Consider the following 24881-nt stretch of genomic DNA (forward strand, 5'->3'; position numbering starts at 1 on the left):
TACAAGCATGTCCCATTGGGAACTGACTGAATTCGCCAAGAAATTTTGATTCCATTCGTAAAAATTTTTCTGTACGCCGAACAGTCCATTTATTACCACTGCGGCCTATTGGGAACTAATCGAATTCACCAAGTTACTGAGATTCGGCTCACCTAATTTTGATAAATATTTAAAAGTACTCATATTACAAGAGTCTGCTACTGAGACCTGACTGAATTCACAAAGAAACAGTGTTTCACTTCGTTAAAACGATGCTCTATCTTGAATAAAAAGCTTATTACATGCGAATCCTATTGGGGACCTAATGAATTCACCATGATACTTAGATTCCGTTCTTTAAAATGTTGCTATATATTGAAATGCATACTCATAGAAGCATGTCCCATTGGGAACTCATTGAAATCGTCTAGAAAATTTGACTCCATTCGTGAAAATTATTCTATTTCCGGAACAGACCACTTATTACTTCTGTGGCCTATTGGGAACTAACCGAATTCAAAAAGTTACTGAGATTCTGCACACCAAATTTTGATAAATCGTTAAAAGTACACATATTACAAGAGCCTGCTACTGGGAACTAACTGAATTCACAAAGAAACAGGGTTTCAGTTCGTTAAAACGTTGCTCTATCTTGAATAACAACTTACTACATGTGAATCCTATTGGGAACCTACTGAATTCACTATGATACTTAGATTCCGTTCCTTAAAATGTTTTTATCCATTGAAAAGCACACTCATACATGCATGTCCCATTGGGAACTCACTGAATTCTCCTAGAAATTTTGATTCCATTCGTGGTAATTTTCTATATCCCGAACAGTCCACTTATTACTACTGCGGCCTATTGGGAACTAATCGAATTCACCAAGTTCTGAGATTCTGCTCACCAAATTTTGATAAATCTTTAAAAGTAATCATATTACAAGGGCCTGCTACTAGGAACTAACTGAATTCACAAAGAAACAGTGTTTCAGTTCGTTAAAACGTTGCTCTATCTTGAATAACATGCTTATTACATGCGAATCCTATTGGAGATCTACTGAATTCACCGTGTTACTTAGATTCCGTTCCTTAAAATGTTGCTATATATTGAAAAGCAAACTCATACAAGCATGTCCCATGGGAAATCACTGAAGTTGCCTAGAAATTTTCGTTCCATTCGTGAAAATTTTTCTATATCCCGAACAGTGCACTTATTACTACTGCGGCCTATTGGGAACTAACCGAATTCACCAAGTTACTGAGATTCGGCTCACCAAATTTTGATAAATCTTTAAAAGGACACATATCACAAGAACCTCCTACTGGGAACTATTTGAATTCACAAAGAAACAGTGTTTCAGTTCGTTAAAACGTTGCTCTATCTAGAATAACAAGCTTATTACATGCGAATCCTATTGGGGACCTACTGAACTCACCGTGATACTTAGATTCTGTTCCTTAAAATGTTGCTATATATTGAAATGAACACTCATACAAGCATGTCCCATTGGGAACTCTCTGAAATCGTCTAGAAATTTTGACTCCATTCGTGAAAATTTTTCTATATACGGAACAGTCTACTTATTATTTCTCTGGCCTATTGGGAACTAACCGAATTCAACAATTTACTGAGATTCGGCTGACCACATTTTGATAAATCTTTAAAAGTACACATTTTACAAGAGACTGCTACTGGGAACTAATTGAATTCACAAAGAATCATGGTTTCAGTTCGTTAAAACGTTGCTCTATCTTGAATAACAAGCTTATTACATGCGAATCCTATTGGGAACCTACTGAATTCACCAAGATACTTAGATTCCGTTCCTTAAAATGTTGCTATATATTGAAACGCACACTGACACAAGCATGTCCCATTGGGAACTGACTGATTTCGCCAAGGAATTTTGATTCCATTCGTAAAAATTTTTCTATACCCCGAAGAGTCCATTTATTACTACTTGGGCCTATTTAAAACTAACAGAATTCACCATGTTACTGAGATTCTGCTCACCAAATTTTGATAAATCTTTAAAAAGTACTAATATTACAAGGGCTTGCTACTAGGAACTAACTGAATTCACAAAGAAACAGTGTTTCAGTTCGTTAAAACGTTGCTCTATCTTAAATAACAAGCTTATTACATGCGAATCCTATTGGGAACCTACTGAATTCACCATGATACTTAGATTCCGTTCCTTAAAATATTGCTATATATTGAAAATCACACTCATACAAGCATGTCCCATGGGAACTGACTGAATTCGCCAAGAAATTTTGATACCATTCGTAAAAATTTTTCTGTACGCCGAACAGTCCATTTATTACTACTGCGGCCTATTTGGAACTAACAGAATTCACCATGTTACTGAGATTCTGCTCACCAAATTTTGATAAATCTTTAAAAGTGCTCATATTACAAGGGCCTGCTACTAGGAACTAACTGAATTCACAAAGAAACAGTGTTTCAGTTCGTTAAAACGTTGCTCTATCATGAATAACAAACTTATTACATGCGAATCCTATTGGGAACCTACTGAATTCACCATGATATTAGATTCCGTTGCTTCAAATGTTGCTATATACGGAAAAGCACACTCATACAAGCATGTCCCATTAGGAACTCAATGAATTCGCCTAGAAATTTTGATTCCATTCGTTAAAAATTTCTTTATCAGGAACAGTCCACCTATTACGACTATGGCCTATTTGGAACTTACCGAATTCTCCATGTTACTCAGATTCGGCTCACCAATTTTTGATAAATCTATAAAAATACACATATTACAAGAGCCTGCTATTAACAACTAACTGAATCCACAAAGAAACAGTGTCAGTTCGTTAAAACGTTGCTCTATCTTGAAAAACATGCTTATTACATGCGGATACTACTGGGAACCTACTGAATTCACCATGATACTTAGATTCAGTTTCTAAAATGTTGCGATATATTGAAAAGCACACTCATACAATCATGTCCCTTTGGGAACTCACTGAATTCGCCTAGAAATTTTGATTCCATTCGTGATAATTTTTCTATATCCCGAACAGTCCACTTATTACTACTGCGGCCTATTGGGATCTAATCGAATTCACCAAGTTACTGAGATTCGGCTCAACAAATTTTGATAAATCTTTAAAAGTACACATATTACAAGAGCCTGCTACTGGGAACTAACTGAATTCACAAAGAAACGGTGTTTCAGTTCGTTAAAACGATGCTCTATCGTGAATAACAAGCTTATTACATGCGAATCCTATTGGGGACCTACTGAATTCACCATGATACTTAGATTCCGTTCCTTAAAATGTTGCTATATATTGAAAAGCACACTCATACAAGCATGTCCCATTGGGAACTCTCTGAAATCGTCTAGAAATTTTGACTCCATTCGTGAAAATTTCTCTATATCCGGAACAGTCCAGTTATTACTTCTGTGGCCTATTGGGAACTAACCGAATTCAAAAAATTACTGAGATTCGGGTCACCAACTTTTGATAAATCTTTAAAAGTACACATTTTACAAGAGCCTCCTACTGGGAACTAATTGAATTCACAAAGAAACATGGTTTCAGTTCGTTAAAACGTTGCTCTATCTTGAATAACAAGCTTATTACATGCGAATCCTATTGGGAACCTACTGAATTCACCATGATACTTAGATTCCGTTCCTTAAAATGTTGCTATATATTGAAAAGCACACTGACACAAGATGTCCCATTGGTAACTGACTGATTTCGCCAAGGAATTTTGATTCCATTCGTAAAAATTTTTCTATACCCCGAAGAGTCCATTTATTACTACTGCGGCCTATTTGGAACTAACAGAATTCACCATGTTACTGAGATTCTTCTCACCAAATTTTGATAAATCTTTAAAAGTACTCATATTACAAGGGCCTGCTACTAGGAACTAACTGAATTCACAAAGAAACAGTGTTTCAGTTCGTTAAAACGTTGCTCTATCTTGAATAACAATCTTATTACATGCAAATCCTATTGGGAACCTACTGAATTCACAATGATACTTAGATTCCGTTCCTTAAAATATTGCTATATATTGAAAAGCACACTCATACAAGCACATCATATTGGGAACTCACTGAATTCGCCTAGAAATTTTGATTCCATTCGTGAAAAGTTTTCTATATCCCGTACTGTCCAGTTATTACTACTGCGGCCTATTGGGAACTAATCGAATTCACCAAGTTACTGAGATTCGGCTCACCAAATTTTGATAAATCTTTATCAGTACACATATTACAAGAGCCTGCTACTGGGAACTCACTGAAGTCACTGAAACGGTGTTTTAGTTCGTTAAAACTTTGCTCTATCTTGAACCACATGCTTATTACATGCGAATCCTATTGGGAACCTACTGAATTCACCAAGATACTTAGATTCCGTTCCTTCAAATGTTGCTATATACGGAAAAGCACACTCATATAAGCATGTCCCATTGGGAACTCACTGAATTCGACTAGAAATTTTGATTCCATTCGTGCAAATTTTTCTATATCCCGAACAGTCCACTTATTACTACTGCAGCCTATTGGGAACTAACCGAATTCAACAATTTACTGAGATTCGGCTCACCAAAATTTGATAAATCATTAAAAGTACACATATTACAAGAGCCTGCTACTGGGAACTCACTGAATTCACAAAAAACAGTGTTTCAGTTCGTTACAACTTTGCTCTATCTTGAAAAACATGCTTATTACATGCGAATCCTATTGGGAACCTACCGAATTCACCATGATACTTAGATTCCGTTCCTTAAAATATTGCTATATTTTGAAATTCACACTCATACAAGCACATCCTATTGGGAACTCACTGAATTCGCCTAGAAATTTTCATTCCATTCGTGAAAATTTTTCTTTATCCCGAACAGTCTACTTATTACTACTGTGGCCTATTGGGAACTAACCGAATAATCATTAAAAGTACACATATTACAAGAGCCTGCTACTGGGAACTCACTGAATTCACAACGAAACAGTGTTTCAGTTCGTTAAAACGTTGCTCTATCTTGAATAACAAGCTTATTACATGCGAATCCTATTGGAGATCTACTGAATTCACCATGACACTTAGATTCTGTTACTTAAAATGTTGCTATATATTGAAAAGCACACTCATACAAGCATGTCCCATTGGGAACTCCCTGAATTCGCCTAGAAATTTTGATTCCACTCTTGAAAATTTTTCTATATCCCGAAGAGGCCACTTATTACTACCGCGGCCTATTGGGAACTAAGTGAATTCCCAATGTTACTGAGATTCGGCTCACCAAATTTTGATAAATCTTTAAAAGTACACATATTACAAGAGCATGCTACTGGGAACTAACGGAATTCACAAAGAAACAGTGTGTCAGTTCGTTAAAACCTTGCTCTATGTTGAATAACAAGCTTATTAGACACAAATCCTATAGGAAACCTACTGAATTCACCATGATACTTAGATTCAGTTCCTTAAAATGTTTATATTTTATATATACAAATGTTATATATTTGTATATATATTTTACATATATATACAAATTCCGTGGTTTGTCTACTCATTCCTTTAGTGACATCCTCTGCAGAGCACAGCTCTCATTTCAATAAAATCCAGCTTATTAATTCATGTACAAATCTTGCCTATTGTTACACAGCTGAAAGGTCATCAGCTATCGAAGGTCATGGCTTTCTCTTTTAGCTTCTTAGAGCCTTATAGTTGGTCAGAGTTAACTTCTGTGATGGTTATAACAAGATCTGTATCTCGGTTTCTCTATTTGTACATGGATGTCCAGTTGTTGCAGCACCATTAGCTAAAATCATGGTCTTCACTCTATCCCACTGCTTATGCCTCTGTCAGTCATTGGCTAATTAATCCGGATACAGATATGTATATATACATTATATATCTATATATTTTATATATACAAATGTTATATATTGAAAAGCACACTCATACAAGCTTGTCCAATTGGAAACTCACTGAATTCGCCTTGAAATTTTGATTCCATTCGTGACAAATTATCTATATCCCGAAGAGTCCACTTATTACTACTGCGGCCTGTTGGGAACTAACAGAATTCAACAAGTTACTCAGATTCGGCTCAGGAAATTTTGATAAATCTTTAAAAGTACACATATTACAAGAGCGTGCTACTGGGAACTAACGGAATTCACAAAGAAAAAGTGTTTCAGTTCGTTAAAACCTTGCTCTATGTTGAATAACAGCTTATTACATGCAAATCCTACTGGGAACCTATTGAATTCACCATGATACTTAGACTCTGTTCCTTAAATGTTGCTATATATTGAAAAGCACACTCATACAAGCATGTCCCATGGGAACTCACTGAATTCGACTAGAAATTTTGATTCCATTCGTGAAAATTTTTCTATATCCCGAACAGTCCACTTATTACTATTGCGGCCTATAGGGAACTAACCGAATTCATCAAGTTACTGATATTCGGCTCACCAAATTTTGATGAATCTGTAAAATTACACATATTACAAGAGCCTGCTACTGGGAACTAACTGAATTCACAAAGAAACAGTGTTTCAGTTCGTTAAAACGTTGCTCTATCTTGAATAACAAGCTTATTACATGCGAATCCTATTGAGGACCTACTCAATTTCCATGATACTTAGATTCCGTTCCTTGAAATGTTACTAGATATTGAAAAGCAAGCCCATACAAGCATATCCCATGGGAAGTCACTGAATTCGCCTAGAAATTTTGATTCCATTCGTGAAAATTTTTCTATATCCTGACAAGTCCACTTATTACTACTGCGGCCTACTGGGAAATAACCGAATTCAAAAAGATACTCAGATTAGGCTCAGGAAATTTTGATAAATTTTAAAAGTACACATATTACAAGAGCCTGCTACTGGGAACTAACGGAATTCACAAAGAAACAGTGTGTCAGTTCGTTTAAACGTTGCTCTATGTTGAATAACAAGCTTATTAAACACAAATCCTATTGGGAACGTACAGAATTCACCATGATACTCAGATTCCGTTCCTTAAAATGTTGCTATATATTGAAAAGCACACTCATACAAGCATGTCCCATTGGGAATTCACTGATTTTGCGTAGAAATTTTGATTCCATGCGTGTAAATTTTTCTATATCACGAACACTCCACTTATTAATACAGCGGCCTATAGGGAACTAACCTAATTCACGTAGTTACTGACATTCGGCTCAGGAAATTTTGAGAACCTTTAAAAGTACACATATTACAAGAGCCTGCTACTGGGAACTAACTGAATTCACAAAGAAACAGTGTTTCAGTTCGTTAAAACTGTGCTCTATCTTGAATAACAAGCTTATTACATGCGAATCCTATTGGGAACCTACTGAATTCACCATGATACTTAGATTCCGTTCCATAAAATGATGCTATATATTGAAAATCACACTCAAACAAACATGTCCCATAGGGAATTCACTGAAATCAACCTGAACTTTTGATTCCATTCGGTGAAAATTTTTCTATATCCCGAAGAGTCCACTTATTACTTCTGTGGCCTATTGGGTACTAACCGATTTCACCAAGTTACTGAGTTTAGCTCACCAAATTTTGATAAATCTTTAAAAGTACACATATTACACGAGCCTGCTACTGGGAAGTAACTGAATTCACAAAGAAACAGGATTTCAGTTCCTTAAAACGTTGCTCTATCTTGAATAACAAGCTTATTACATGCGAATCCTATTGGGAACCTACTCTAATCACCATGATACATAGATTCCGTTCCATAAAATGTTGCTATATATTGAAAAGCACAATCATACAAGCATGTACCATTGGGAACTCACTGAATTCGCCTACAAATTTTGATTCCATTAGTGAGATTTTTTCTATATCCCGAACAGTCCACTTATTACGACTGCGGTCTATTGGGAACTAACCGAATTCACCAAGTTCCTGAGATTCGGATCACCAAATTTTGATAAATCTTGAAAAGGACACATATTACAAGAGCCTGCTACTGGCAACAAACTGAATTCACAAAGAAACAGTGTTTCAGTTCGTTAAAACGTTTCTCTATCTTGAATAACAAGCTTATTACATACGAATCCTATTGGGAACCTACTGAATTCACCATGATACTTAGATTCCGTTCCTTAAATGTTGCTCTATATTGAAAAGCACACTCATACCAGCATGTCCCATTGGGAACTCATTGAAATCGCCTAGAAATTTTGATTCCATTCATGAAAATTTTTCTATATCCCGAAGTGTCCACTTATTACTACTGCGGCCTATTGGGATCTAATCGAATTCACCAAGTTACTGAGATTCGGCTCAACAAATTTTGATAAATCTTTAAAAGTACACATATTACAAGAGCCTGCTACTGGGAACTAACTGAATTCACAAAGAAACGGTGTTTCAGTTCGTTAAAACGATGCTCTATCGTGAATAACAAGCTTATTACATGCGAATCCTATTGGGGACCTACTGAATTCACCATGATACTTAGATTCCGTTCCTTAAAATGTTGCTATATATTGAAAAGCACACTCATACAAGCATGTCCCATTGGGAACTCTCTGAAATCGTCTAGAAATTTTGACTCCATTCGTGAAAATTTCTCTATATCCGGAACAGTCCAGTTATTACTTCTGTGGCCTATTGGGAACTAACCGAATTCAAAAAATTACTGAGATTCGGGTCACCAACTTTTGATAAATCTTTAAAAGTACACATTTTACAAGAGCCTCCTACTGGGAACTAATTGAATTCACAAAGAAACATGGTTTCAGTTCGTTAAAACGTTGCTCTATCTTGAATAACAAGCTTATTACATGCGAATCCTATTGGGAACCTACTGAATTCACCATGATACTTAGATTCCGTTCCTTAAAATGTTGCTATATATTGAAAAGCACACTGACACAAGATGTCCCATTGGTAACTGACTGATTTCGCCAAGGAATTTTGATTCCATTCGTAAAAATTTTTCTATACCCCGAAGAGTCCATTTATTACTACTGCGGCCTATTTGGAACTAACAGAATTCACCATGTTACTGAGATTCTTCTCACCAAATTTTGATAAATCTTTAAAAGTACTCATATTACAAGGGCCTGCTACTAGGAACTAACTGAATTCACAAAGAAACAGTGTTTCAGTTCGTTAAAACGTTGCTCTATCTTGAATAACAATCTTATTACATGCAAATCCTATTGGGAACCTACTGAATTCACAATGATACTTAGATTCCGTTCCTTAAAATATTGCTATATATTGAAAAGCACACTCATACAAGCACATCATATTGGGAACTCACTGAATTCGCCTAGAAATTTTGATTCCATTCGTGAAAAGTTTTCTATATCCCGTACTGTCCAGTTATTACTACTGCGGCCTATTGGGAACTAATCGAATTCACCAAGTTACTGAGATTCGGCTCACCAAATTTTGATAAATCTTTATCAGTACACATATTACAAGAGCCTGCTACTGGGAACTCACTGAAGTCACTGAAACGGTGTTTTAGTTCGTTAAAACTTTGCTCTATCTTGAACCACATGCTTATTACATGCGAATCCTATTGGGAACCTACTGAATTCACCAAGATACTTAGATTCCGTTCCTTCAAATGTTGCTATATACGGAAAAGCACACTCATATAAGCATGTCCCATTGGGAACTCACTGAATTCGACTAGAAATTTTGATTCCATTCGTGCAAATTTTTCTATATCCCGAACAGTCCACTTATTACTACTGCAGCCTATTGGGAACTAACCGAATTCAACAATTTACTGAGATTCGGCTCACCAAAATTTGATAAATCATTAAAAGTACACATATTACAAGAGCCTGCTACTGGGAACTCACTGAATTCACAAAAAACAGTGTTTCAGTTCGTTACAACTTTGCTCTATCTTGAAAAACATGCTTATTACATGCGAATCCTATTGGGAACCTACCGAATTCACCATGATACTTAGATTCCGTTCCTTAAAATATTGCTATATTTTGAAATTCACACTCATACAAGCACATCCTATTGGGAACTCACTGAATTCGCCTAGAAATTTTCATTCCATTCGTGAAAATTTTTCTTTATCCCGAACAGTCTACTTATTACTACTGTGGCCTATTGGGAACTAACCGAATAATCATTAAAAGTACACATATTACAAGAGCCTGCTACTGGGAACTCACTGAATTCACAACGAAACAGTGTTTCAGTTCGTTAAAACGTTGCTCTATCTTGAATAACAAGCTTATTACATGCGAATCCTATTGGAGATCTACTGAATTCACCATGACACTTAGATTCTGTTACTTAAAATGTTGCTATATATTGAAAAGCACACTCATACAAGCATGTCCCATTGGGAACTCCCTGAATTCGCCTAGAAATTTTGATTCCACTCTTGAAAATTTTTCTATATCCCGAAGAGGCCACTTATTACTACCGCGGCCTATTGGGAACTAAGTGAATTCCCAAAGTTACTGAGATTCGGCTCACCAAATTTTGATAAATCTTTAAAAGTACACATATTACAAGAGCATGCTACTGGGAACTAACGGAATTCACAAAGAAACAGTGTGTCAGTTCGTTAAAACCTTGCTCTATGTTGAATAACAAGCTTATTAGACACAAATCCTATAGGAAACCTACTGAATTCACCATGATACTTAGATTCAGTTCCTTAAAATGTTTATATTTTATATATACAAATGTTATATATTTGTATATATATTTTACATATATATACAAATTCCGTGGTTTGTCTACTCATTCCTTTAGTGACATCCTCTGCAGAGCACAGCTCTCATTTCAATAAAATCCAGCTTATTAATTCATGTACAAATCTTGCCTATTGTTACACAGCTGAAAGGTCATCAGCTATCGAAGGTCATGGCTTTCTCTTTTAGCTTCTTAGAGCCTTATAGTTGGTCAGAGTTAACTTCTGTGATGGTTATAACAAGATCTGTATCTCGGTTTCTCTATTTGTACATGGATGTCCAGTTGTTGCAGCACCATTAGCTAAAATCATGGTCTTCACTCTATCCCACTGCTTATGCCTCTGTCAGTCATTGGCTAATTAATCCGGATACAGATATGTATATATACATTATATATCTATATATTTTATATATACAAATGTTATATATTGAAAAGCACACTCATACAAGCTTGTCCAATTGGAAACTCACTGAATTCGCCTTGAAATTTTGATTCCATTCGTGACAAATTATCTATATCCCGAAGAGTCCACTTATTACTACTGCGGCCTGTTGGGAACTAACAGAATTCAACAAGTTACTCAGATTCGGCTCAGGAAATTTTGATAAATCTTTAAAAGTACACATATTACAAGAGCGTGCTACTGGGAACTAACGGAATTCACAAAGAAAAAGTGTTTCAGTTCGTTAAAACCTTGCTCTATGTTGAATAACAGCTTATTACATGCAAATCCTACTGGGAACCTATTGAATTCACCATGATACTTAGACTCTGTTCCTTAAATGTTGCTATATATTGAAAAGCACACTCATACAAGCATGTCCCATGGGAACTCACTGAATTCGACTAGAAATTTTGATTCCATTCGTGAAAATTTTTCTATATCCCGAACAGTCCACTTATTACTATTGCGGCCTATAGGGAACTAACCGAATTCATCAAGTTACTGATATTCGGCTCACCAAATTTTGATGAATCTGTAAAATTACACATATTACAAGAGCCTGCTACTGGGAACTAACTGAATTCACAAAGAAACAGTGTTTCAGTTCGTTAAAACGTTGCTCTATCTTGAATAACAAGCTTATTACATGCGAATCCTATTGAGGACCTACTCAATTTCCATGATACTTAGATTCCGTTCCTTGAAATGTTACTAGATATTGAAAAGCAAGCCCATACAAGCATATCCCATGGGAAGTCACTGAATTCGCCTAGAAATTTTGATTCCATTCGTGAAAATTTTTCTATATCCTGACAAGTCCACTTATTACTACTGCGGCCTACTGGGAAATAACCGAATTCAAAAAGATACTCAGATTAGGCTCAGGAAATTTTGATAAATTTTAAAAGTACACATATTACAAGAGCCTGCTACTGGGAACTAACGGAATTCACAAAGAAACAGTGTGTCAGTTCGTTTAAACGTTGCTCTATGTTGAATAACAAGCTTATTAAACACAAATCCTATTGGGAACGTACAGAATTCACCATGATACTCAGATTCCGTTCCTTAAAATGTTGCTATATATTGAAAAGCACACTCATACAAGCATGTCCCATTGGGAATTCACTGATTTTGCGTAGAAATTTTGATTCCATGCGTGTAAATTTTTCTATATCACGAACACTCCACTTATTAATACAGCGGCCTATAGGGAACTAACCTAATTCACGTAGTTACTGACATTCGGCTCAGGAAATTTTGAGAACCTTTAAAAGTACACATATTACAAGAGCCTGCTACTGGGAACTAACTGAATTCACAAAGAAACAGTGTTTCAGTTCGTTAAAACTGTGCTCTATCTTGAATAACAAGCTTATTACATGCGAATCCTATTGGGAACCTACTGAATTCACCATGATACTTAGATTCCGTTCCATAAAATGATGCTATATATTGAAAATCACACTCAAACAAACATGTCCCATAGGGAATTCACTGAAATCAACCTGAATTTTTGATTCCATTCGGTGAAAATTTTTCTATATCCCGAAGAGTCCACTTATTACTTCTGTGGCCTATTGGGTACTAACCGATTTCACCAAGTTACTGAGTTTAGCTCACCAAATTTTGATAAATCTTTAAAAGTACACATATTACACGAGCCTGCTACTGGGAAGTAACTGAATTCACAAAGAAACAGGATTTCAGTTCCTTAAAACGTTGCTCTATCTTGAATAACAAGCTTATTACATGCGAATCCTATTGGGAACCTACTCTAATCACCATGATACATAGATTCCGTTCCATAAAATGTTGCTATATATTGAAAAGCACAATCATACAAGCATGTACCATTGGGAACTCACTGAATTCGCCTACAAATTTTGATTCCATTAGTGAGATTTTTTCTATATCCCGAACAGTCCACTTATTACGACTGCGGTCTATTGGGAACTAACCGAATTCACCAAGTTCCTGAGATTCGGATCACCAAATTTTGATAAATCTTGAAAAGGACACATATTACAAGAGCCTGCTACTGGCAACAAACTGAATTCACAAAGAAACAGTGTTTCAGTTCGTTAAAACGTTTCTCTATCTTGAATAACAAGCTTATTACATACGAATCCTATTGGGAACCTACTGAATTCACCATGATACTTAGATTCCGTTCCTTAAATGTTGCTATAAATTGAAAAGCACACTCATACAAGCATGTCCTATGGGAACTCACTGAATTCGCCTAGAAATTTTGATTCCATTTGTGCAAATTTTTCTATAACCCGAACAGTCCACTTATTACTACTGCGGCCTATTGGAAACTAACCGAATTCACCAAGTTACTCAGATTAGGCTCAGGAAATTTTGATAAATCTTTAAAAGTACACATATTACAATAGCAGGCTAATGGGAACTAACTGAATTCACAAAGAAACAGTGTTTCAGTTCGTTATAACCTTGCTCTATATTGAATAACCACCTTATTATATGCGAATCCTACTGGTAACCTACTAAATCACAATGGTACTCAGATTCCGTTCCTTAAAATGTTGCTATATATTGCAAAGCACACTCATACAAGCATGTCCCATTGGGAACTCACTGAATTCGCCTAGAAATTTTGATTCCATTCATGAAAATTTTTCTATATCCCGAACCACTTATTACTACTGCGGCCTATTGGGAACTAACCGAATTCACAAAGTTACTGAGATTCGGCTCAGGAAATTATGATAAATCTTTAAAAGTACACATATTACAAGAGCCTGCTACTGGGAACTAACTGAGTTCACAAAGAAACAGTGTTTCAGTTCGTTAAAACGTTGCTCTATCTTGAATAACAAGCTTAATACGTGCGAATCCTATTGGAAACCTACTGAATTCACCATGATACTTAGATTCCGTTCCTTAAAATGTTCATATTTTATATATACAAATGTTATATATTTGTATATATATTTTATATATATATACAAATTCCGTGGTTTGTCTACTCATTCCTTTAGTGACATCCTCTGCAGAGCACAGCTCTCATTTCAATAAACTCCAGCTTATTAATTCTTGTACATATCTTGCCTTAGTGTTACACAGCTGAAAGGTCATCAGCTATCGAAGGTCATGGCTTTCTCTTTTAGCTTCTTAGAGCCTTATAGTTGGTCTGAGTTAACTTCGGTGATGATTATAACAAGACCTGTATCTCGGTTTCTTTATTTGTACATGGATGTCCAGGTGTTGCAGCACATTATCTAAAATCATGGTCTTCACTCTATCCCACTGCTTATGCCTCTGTCAGTCATTGGCAAATTAATACGGATACAGTATATATATATATATATATATATATTATATCTATAAATATTTTATATATACAAATGTTATATATTGAAAAGCACACTTATACAAGCTTGTCCCATTGGGAACTCACTGAATTCGCCTAGAAATTTTTATTCCATTCGTGACAAATTATCTATATCCCGAAGAGTCCACTTATTACTACTGCGGCCTACTGGGAACTAACCGAATTCAACAAGTTACTGATATTCGGCTCACCAAATTTTGATGAATCTGTAAAATTACACATATTACAAGAGCCTGCTACTGGGAACTAACTGAATTCACAAAGAAACAGTGTTTCAGTTCGTTAAAACGTTGCTCTTTCTTGAATAACAAGCTTATTACATGCGAATCCTATTGAGGACCTACTCAATTTCCATGATACTTAGATTCCGTTCCTTGAAATGTTACTAGATATTGAAAAGCAAGCCCATACAAGCATATCCCATGGGAAGTCACTGAATTCGCCTAGAAATTTTGATTCCATTCGTGAAAATTTTTCTATATCCTGACAAGTCCACTTATTGCTACTGCGGCCTACTGGGAAATAACCGAATTCAAAAAGATACTCAGATTAGGCTCAGGAAATTTTGATAAATTTTAAAAGTACACATATTACAAGAGCCTGCTACTGGGAACTAACGGAATTCACAAAGAAACAGTGTGTCAGTTGGTTAAAACGTTGCTCTATGTTGAATAACAAGCTTATTAAACACAAATCCTATTGGGAACGTACAGAATTCACCATGATACTCAGATTCCGTTCCTTAAAATGTTGCTATATATTGAAAAGCACACTCATACAAGCATGTCCCATTGGGAATTCACTGATTTTGCGTAGAAATTTTGATTCCATGCGTGTAAATTTTTCTATATCACGAACACTCCACTTATTAATACAGCGGCCTATAGGGAACTAACCTAATTCACGTAGTTACTGACATTCGGCTCAGGAAATTTTGAGAACCTTTAAAAGTACACATATTACAAGAGCCTGCTACTGGGAACTAACTGAATTCACAAAGAAACAGTGTTTCAGTTCGTTAAAACTGTGCTCTATCTTGAATAACAAGCTTATTACATGCGAATCCTATTGGGAACCTACTGAATTCACCATGATACTTAGATTCCGTTCCATAAAATGATGCTATATATTGAAAATCACACTCAAACAAACATGTCCCATAGGGAATTCACTGAAATCAACCTGAACTTTTGATTCCATTCGGTGAAAATTTTTCTATATCCCGAAGAGTCCACTTATTACTTCTGTGGCCTATTGGGTACTAACCGATTTCACCAAGTTACTGAGTTTAGCTCACCAAATTTTGATAAATCTTTAAAAGTACACATATTACACGAGCCTGCTACTGGGAAGTAACTGAATTCACAAAGAAACAGGATTTCAGTTCCTTAAAACGTTGCTCTATCTTGAATAACAAGCTTATTACATGCGAATCCTATTGGGAACCTACTCTAATCACCATGATACATAGATTCCGTTCCATAAAATGTTGCTATATATTGAAAAGCACAATCATACAAGCATGTACCATTGGGAACTCACTGAATTCGCCTACAAATTTTGATTCCATTAGTGAGATTTTTTCTATATCCCGAACAGTCCACTTATTACGACTGCGGTCTATTGGGAACTAACCGAATTCACCAAGTTCCTGAGATTCGGATCACCAAATTTTGATAAATCTTGAAAAGGACACATATTACAAGAGCCTGCTACTGGCAACAAACTGAATTCACAAAGAAACAGTGTTTCAGTTCGTTAAAACGTTTCTCTATCTTGAATAACAAGCTTATTACATACGAATCCTATTGGGAACCTACTGAATTCACCATGATACTTAGATTCCGTTCCTTAAATGTTGCTATAAATTGAAAAGCACACTCATACAAGCATGTCCTATGGGAACTCACTGAATTCGCCTAGAAATTTTGATTCCATTTGTGCAAATTTTTCTATAACCCGAACAGTCCACTTATTACTACTGCGGCCTATTGGAAACTAACCGAATTCACCAAGTTACTCAGATTAGGCTCAGGAAATTTTGATAAATCTTTAAAAGTACACATATTACAATAGCAGGCTAATGGGAACTAACTGAATTCACAAAGAAACAGTGTTTCAGTTCGTTATAACCTTGCTCTATATTGAATAACCACCTTATTATATGCGAATCCTACTGGTAACCTACTAAATCACAATGGTACTCAGATTCCGTTCCTTAAAATGTTGCTATATATTGCAAAGCACACTCATACAAGCATGTCCCATTGGGAACTCACTGAATTCGCCTAGAAATTTTGATTCCATTCGTGAAAATTTTTCTATATCCCGAACAGTCCACTTATTACTACTGCGGCCTATTGGGAACTAACCGAATTCACAAAGTTACTGAGATTCGGCTCAGGAAATTATGATAAATCTTTAAAAGTACACATATTACAAGAGCCTGCTACTGGGAACTAACTGAGTTCACAAAGAAACAGTGTTTCAGTTCGTTAAAACGTTGCTCTATCTTGAATAACAAGCTTAATACGTGCGAATCCTATTGGAAACCTACTGAATTCACCATGATACTTAGATTCCGTTCCTTAAAATGTTCATATTTTATATATACAAATGTTATATATTTGTATATATATTTTATATATATATACAAATTCCGTGGTTTGTCTACTCATTCCTTTAGTGACATCCTCTGCAGAGCACAGCTCTCATTTCAATAAACTCCAGCTTATTAATTCTTGTACATATCTTGCCTTAGTGTTACACAGCTGAAAGGTCATCAGCTATCGAAGGTCATGGCTTTCTCTTTTAGCTTCTTAGAGCCTTATAGTTGGTCTGAGTTAACTTCGGTGATGATTATAACAAGACCTGTATCTCGGTTTCTCTATTTGTACATGGATGTCCAGGTGTTGCAGCACATTATCTAAAATCATGGTCTTCACTCTATCCCACTGCTTATGCCTCTGTCAGTCATTGGCAAATTAATACGGATACAGTATATATATATATATATATATATATATATATATTATATATCTATAAATATTTTATATATACAAATGTTATATATTGAAAAGCACACTTATACAAGCTTGTCCCATTGGAAACTCACTGAATTCGCCTAGAAATTTTTATTCCATTCGTGACAAATTATCTATATCCCGAAGAGTCCACTTATTACTACTGCGGCCTACTGGGAACTAACCGAATTCAACAAGTTACTCAGATTCGGCTCGGGAAATTTTGATAAATCTTTAAAAGTACACATATTACAAGAGCCTGCTTCTGGGAACTAACGGAATTCACAAAGAAAAAGTGTTTCAGTTCGTTAAAACCTTGCTCTATGTTGAATAACAAGCTTATTACATGCAAATCCTATTGGGAACGTACAGAATTCACCAGGTTACTTAGATTCCGTTCTTTAAAATGTTGCCATATATTGAAAAGCACACTCATACAAGCATGTCCCATTGGGAATTCACTGATTTTGCCTAGAAATTTTGATTCCATTCGTGTAAATTTTTCTATATCACGAACACTCCACTTATTACCTCTGTGGCCTATTTGGAACTAACCGATTTCACCAAGTTTCTGAGATTCAGCTCACCAAATTTTGATAAATCTTTAAAAGTACACATATTACACGAGCCTGCTACTGGGAACTAACTGAATTCACAAAGAAACAGGATTTCAGTTCCTTTAAACGTTGCTCTTTCTTGAATAACAAGCTTATTACATGCGAATCCTATTGGGAACCTACTGAATTCACCATGATACTTAGATTCCGTTCCTTAAAATGTTGCTCTATATTAAAAGCAAACTCATACAAGCATGTCCCATTGGGAACTCATTGAATTCGCCTAGAAATTTTCATTCCATTCGTGAAAATATTTCTATACCCCGAACAGTCCACTTATTACTACTGCGGCCTATAGGGAACTAACCGAATTCAATAAGTTACTCAGATTCGGCTCACCAAATTTTGATAAATCATTAAAAATACACATATTACAAGAGCTTGCTACTGGAAACTAACTGAATTCACAAAGAAACAGTGTTTCAGTTCGTTAAAACGTTGCTCTATGTAGAATAACAACCTTATTACATGCAAATCCTATTTGGAACCTACTGAATTCACCATGATACTTTGATTCCGTTCCTTAAAATGTTGCTACCTATTGAAAAGCACAATCATACAAGCCTATCCCATGGGAACTCACTGATTTCTTCTAGAAATTTTGATTCCATTCGTGTAAATTATTCAATATTCCGTAGAGTCCACTTATTACTTCTGTGGCCTATTGGGAAGTAACCGAATTCACCAAGTTACTGAGATTCGGCTCAACAAATTTTGATAAATCTTTAAAAGTACACATATTACACGAGCCTGCTACTGGAACTAACTGAATTCACAAAGAAACAGTGTTTCAGTTCGTTAAAACTATGCTCTATCTTGAAAAACAAGCTTATTACATGCGAATCCTTTTGGGAACCTACTGAATTCACCATAATACTTAGATTCCGTCCCTTAAAATGTTGCTATATATTGAAAAGCAAACTCATACAAGCATGTCCCATTGGAAACTCACTGAATTCGCCTAGAAATTTTCATTACATTCTTGACAATTTTTCTATAACCCCAAAATTCCACTTACTAAAACAGCGGCATATAGGGAACTAACTGAATTGAATAATTTATTCAGATTAGGCTCAGGAAATTTTGATAAATCTTTAAAAGTACACATATTACAAGAGCCTGCTAATGGGAACTAACTGAATTCACAAAGAAAAAGTGTTTCAGTTCGTTAAAACGTTGCTCTATCTTGAATAACAATCTTATTACATGAGAATCCTATTGGGTACCTACTGAATTCACCATGATACTTATATTCCGTTCCTTAAATAGTTGCTATATATTGAAAAGCATACTCATACAAGCATGTCCCATGGGAAATCACTGATTTTGCCTAGAAATTTTGATTCCATTCGTGAACATTTTTCTATATCACGAACAGTCCACTTATTACTACTGCGGCCTATTGGGAAGTAACAGAATTCACGAAGTTACTGAGATTCGGCTCAGGATATTTTGATAAATCTTTAAAAGTACACATATTACAAGAGCCTGCTACTGGGAACTAACTGAATTCACAAAAAAAGAGTGTTTCAGTTCGTTAAAACTTTGCTCTATATTGAATAACAAGCTTAATACATGCGAATCCTATTGGGAACCTACTGAATTCAGCATGATACTTTGATTCCGTTCCTTAAAATGTTGCTATATATTGAAAAGCACAATCATACAAGCATATCCCATGGAAACTCACTGATTTCATCTAGAAATTTGGATTCCATTCGTGTAAATTTTACTATATCACGAACAGTCCACTTATTACTACTGCGGCCTATTGGGAACTAACCGAATTCACCAATTTACTGAGATTCGGCTCAAGAAATTTTGATAAATCTTTAAAAGTACACATATTACAATAGCAGGTTACGGGTAACTAACTGAATTCACAAAGAAATAGTGTTTCAGTTTGTTAAAACGTTGCTCTATCTTGAATAACAAGGTTACTACATGCGAATCCTATTGGGAACCTACTGAATTCACCATGATACTTAGATTCCGTTCCTTAAAATGTTGCTATATATTGAAAAGCACACTCAAACAAACATTTCCCATTGGGAACTCACTGAAATCGAATATAAATTTTGATTCCATTCGTGAAAATTTTTCAATATTCCGAGGAGTCCACTTATTACTTCTGTGGCCTATTGGGAACTAACCGAATTCACCAAGTTACTGATATTCGGCTCAACAAATTTTGATAAATCTTTAAAAGTACACATATTACACGAGCCTGCTACTGGAACTAACTGAATTCACAAAGAAACAGTGTTTCAGTTCGTTAAAACTATGCTCTATCTTGAATAACAAGCTTATTACATGCGAATCCTATTGGGAACCTACTGAATTCACCATATTACTTAGACTCCGTCCCTTAAAATGTTGCTATATATTGAAAAGCAAAATCATACAAGCATGTCCCATTGGAAACTCACTGAATTCGCCTACAAATTTTCGTTACATTCTTGACAATTTTTCTATAACCCGAAAATTCCACTTATTACAACAGCGGCATATAGGGAACTAACCGAATTGATAATTTACTCAGATTAGGCTCAGGAAATTTTGATAAATCTTTAAAAGTACACATATTACAAGAGCCTGCTACTTGGAACAAACTGAATTCACAAAGGAACAGTGTTTCAGTTCGTTAAACGTTGCTCTATCTTGAATAACAATCCTATTACATGCGAATCCTTTTGGGAACCTACAGAATTCACCATGATACTTATATTCCGTTCCTTAAAATGTTGCTATATATTGAAAAGCACACTCATACAAGCATGTCCCATGGGAAATCACTGATTTTGCCTAGAAATTTTGATTCTATTCGTGAATATTTTTCTATATCACGAACAGTCCACTTATTACCACTGCGGCCTATAGGGAAGTAACCGAATTCACCAAGTTACTGAGATTCGGCTCAGGATATTTTGATAAATCTTTAAAAGTACACATATTACAAGAGCCTGCTACTGGGAACTACCTGAATTCACAAAGAAACAGTGTTTCAGTTCGTTAAAACTTTGCTCTATATTGAATAACAAGCTTAATACATGCGAATCCTATTGGGAACCTACAGAATTCACCATGATACTTAGATTCTGTTCCTTCAAATGTTGCTATATATTGAAAAGCACACTCATACAAGCATGTCCCATTGGGAACTCACTGAATACGCCTAGAAATTTTCATTCATTCGTGAAAATTTTTCTATAAGCCGAAAAATCCACTTATTACTTCTGCGGCCTATAGGGAACGAACTGAATTGAATAAGTTACTCAGATTCGGCTCACCAATTTTGATAAATCTTTAAAAGTACACATATTACAAGAGCCTCCTCCTGGGAACTAACGGAATTCACAAAGAAACAGTGTTTCAGTTCGTTAAAACGTTGCTCTATCTTGAATAACAATCATATTACATCTGAATCCTCTTGGGAACCTCATGAATTCACCATGATACTTAGATTCCGTTCCTTAAAATGTTGCTATATATTGAAAAGCACACTCATACAAGCATGTCCCTTTGGGAACTCACGGAATTCGCCTAGAAATTTTCATTCCGTTCGTGAAAATTTTTCTATATCTCGACCTGTTAACTTATTACTACTGCGGCCTACAGGGAACTAACAGAATTCAATAAGTTACTCAGATTCGGTACACCAAATTTTGATAAATCTTTTAAAGTACACATATTTCAAAAGCCTGCTACTGGGAACTAACTGAATTCACTAAGAAACAGTGTTTCAGTTCGTTAACACGTTGTTCTATCTTGAATAACAAGCTTATTACATGCGAATCCTATTGGGTAGCTACTGAATTCACCATGATACTTAGATTCCGTTCCTTAAAATGTTGCTGTATATTGAAAAGCACACTCGTACAAGCATGTCCCATTGGGAACTCACTGAATTCGCCTAGAAATTTTGATTCCATTCATGAAAATTTTTCTATAGCCCGAAAATTCCACTTATTACTACTGCGGCCTATAGGGAACTAACCGAATTGAATAAGTTACACAGATTCGGCTCACCAAATTTTGATATATCTTGAAAAGGACACATATTACAAGAGCCTGCTTCTGGCAACTAACAGAATTCACAAAGAAACAGTGTTTCAGTTGGTTAAAACGTTGCTGTATCTTGAATAACAAGCTTATTACATGCGAATCCTATTGGGAACCTACTGAATTCACCATGATACTTAGATTCCGTTCCTTAAATGTTGCTATAAATTGAAAAGCACACTCATACAAGCATGTCCCATGGGAACTCACTGAATTCGCCTAGAAATGTTGATTCCATTCGTGAAAATTTTTCTATATCCTGAACAGTCCACTTATTACTACTGTGACCTATTGGGAACTAACAGAATTCACCAAGTTACTCAGATTAGGCTCAGGAAATTTTGATAAATCTTCAAAGTACACATATTACAAGAGCAGGTACTGGGAACTAACTGAATTCACAATGAAACTGTGTTTCAGTTCGTTAAAACCTTGCTCTATATTGAATTACCAGCCTATTACATTCGAATCCTACTGGGAACCTACTGAATTCACCATGATACTCAGATTCCGTTCCTTAAAATGTTGCTATATATTGCAAAGCACACTCATACAAGCATGTCCCATTGGGAGCCTACTGAATTTGCCTAGAAATTTTGATTCCATTTGTGAAAATTTTTCTATAACCCGAACAGTCCAATTATTACTATTGCGGCCTGTTGGGAACTAAAATTCACCAAGTTACTGAGATTCGGCTCAGGAAATTTTGATAAATCTTTAAAAGTACACATATTACAAGAGCCTGGTACTGGGAACTTACTGAATTCACAATGAAACACTGTTTCAGTTCGTTAAAACGTTGTTCTACCTTGAATAACAAGCTTATTACATTCGAATCCTATTGGGAACTACTGAATTCACCATGATACATAGATATCGTTCCTTAAAATGTTGCTATATATTGCAAAGCACACTAATACAAGCATGTCCCATTGGGAACTCACTGAATTCGCCTAGAAATTTTGATTCCATTTGTGAAAATTTTTCTATATCTTGAGCAGTCCACTTATTACTACTGTGGCCTACTGGGAACTAATCGAATTCACCAAGTTACTGAGATTCGGCTCAGGAAATTTTGATAAATCTTTAAGAGTACACATATTACTAGAGCCTGGTACTGGGAACTAACTGAATTCACAATGAAACAGTGTTTCAGGTCATTAAAACGTTGCTCTATCATGAATTACAAGCTTATTACATGCGAATCCTATTGGGAACCTACTGAATTCACCATGATAGTTAGATTCCGTTCCTTCCAATGTTGCTATATATTGAAAAGAACACTCATACAAGCATGTACCATTGGGAACTCACTGAATTCGCTTAGAAATTTTGATTCCATTCGTGAAAATTTTTCTATATCCCGAACAGACCACTTATTACGACTGCGGCCTTTTGGGAACTAACGGAATTCATCAAGTTCCTGAGATTCGGTTCACCAACTTTTGATAATTCTTTAAAAGTACACATATTTCAAGAGCCTGCTACTGGCAACTAACTGAATTCACAAAGAAACAGTGTTTCAGTTCGTTAAAACCTTGCTCTATATTGAATAACCAGCTTATTACATGCGAATCCTATTGGGAACCTACTGAATTCACCCAGATACTCAGATTCCGTTCCTTAAAATGTTGCTATATATTGAAAAGCACACTCATACAAGCATGTCCCATTGGGAACTCACTGAATTCGCCTAGAAATTTTGATTCCATTCGTGAAAATTTTTCTATAAGCCGAAAATTCCACATATTACTACTGCGGCCTATATGGAACTAACTGAATTGAAAAAGTTACTCAGACTCGGCTCACCAATTTTGATAAATCTTTAAAAGTACACATATTACAAGAGCCTCCTACTGGGAACTAACGGAATTCACAAAGAAACAGTGTTTCAGTTCGTTAAAACTTTGCTCTATCTTGAATAACAATCATATTACATATGAATCCTCTTGGGAACCTCCTGAATTCACCATGATACTTAGATTCCGTTCCTTAAAATGTGGCTATATATTGAAAAGCACACTCTTACAATCATGTCCCTTTGGGAACTCACGGAATTCGCCTAGAAATTTTCAATCCATTCTTGAAAATTTTTCTATATCTCGACCTGTTAACGTATTACTACTGCGGCCTACAGGGAACTAACCGAATTCAATAAGTTTCTCAGATTCGGCTCACCAAATTTTGATAAATCTTGAAAAGGACACATATTGCAAGAGCCTGCTACTGGCAACTAACTGAATTCACAAAGAAACAGTGTTTCAGTTCGTTAAAACATTGCTCTATCTTGAATAACAAGCTTAGTACATGCGAATCCTACTGGGAACCTACTGAATTCACCATGATACTTAGATTCCGTTCCTTAAAATGTTGCTATATATTGAAAAGCACACTCATACAAGCACGTCCAATTGGGAACTCACTGAATTTGACTAGAAATTTTGATTCCATTTGTGAAAATTTTTCTTTATTCCGAACAGTCCAATTATTACTACTGCGGCCTATTGGGAACTAACCGAATTCACCAAGTTACTGAGATTGTGCTCAGGAAATTTTGATAAATCTTTAAAAGTACACATATTACAAGAGCCTGCTACTGGGAACTAACTGAATTCACAAAGAAACAGTGTTTCAGTTCGTTAAACGTTGCTCTATCTTGAATAAC

The sequence above is a fragment of the Rattus norvegicus genome, chromosome 7 (genome assembly GCF_021556685.1).
Source record: "Rattus norvegicus strain SHRSP/BbbUtx chromosome 7, alternate assembly SHRSP_T2T, whole genome shotgun sequence".
Taxonomy (NCBI): Eukaryota; Metazoa; Chordata; class Mammalia; order Rodentia; family Muridae; genus Rattus; species Rattus norvegicus.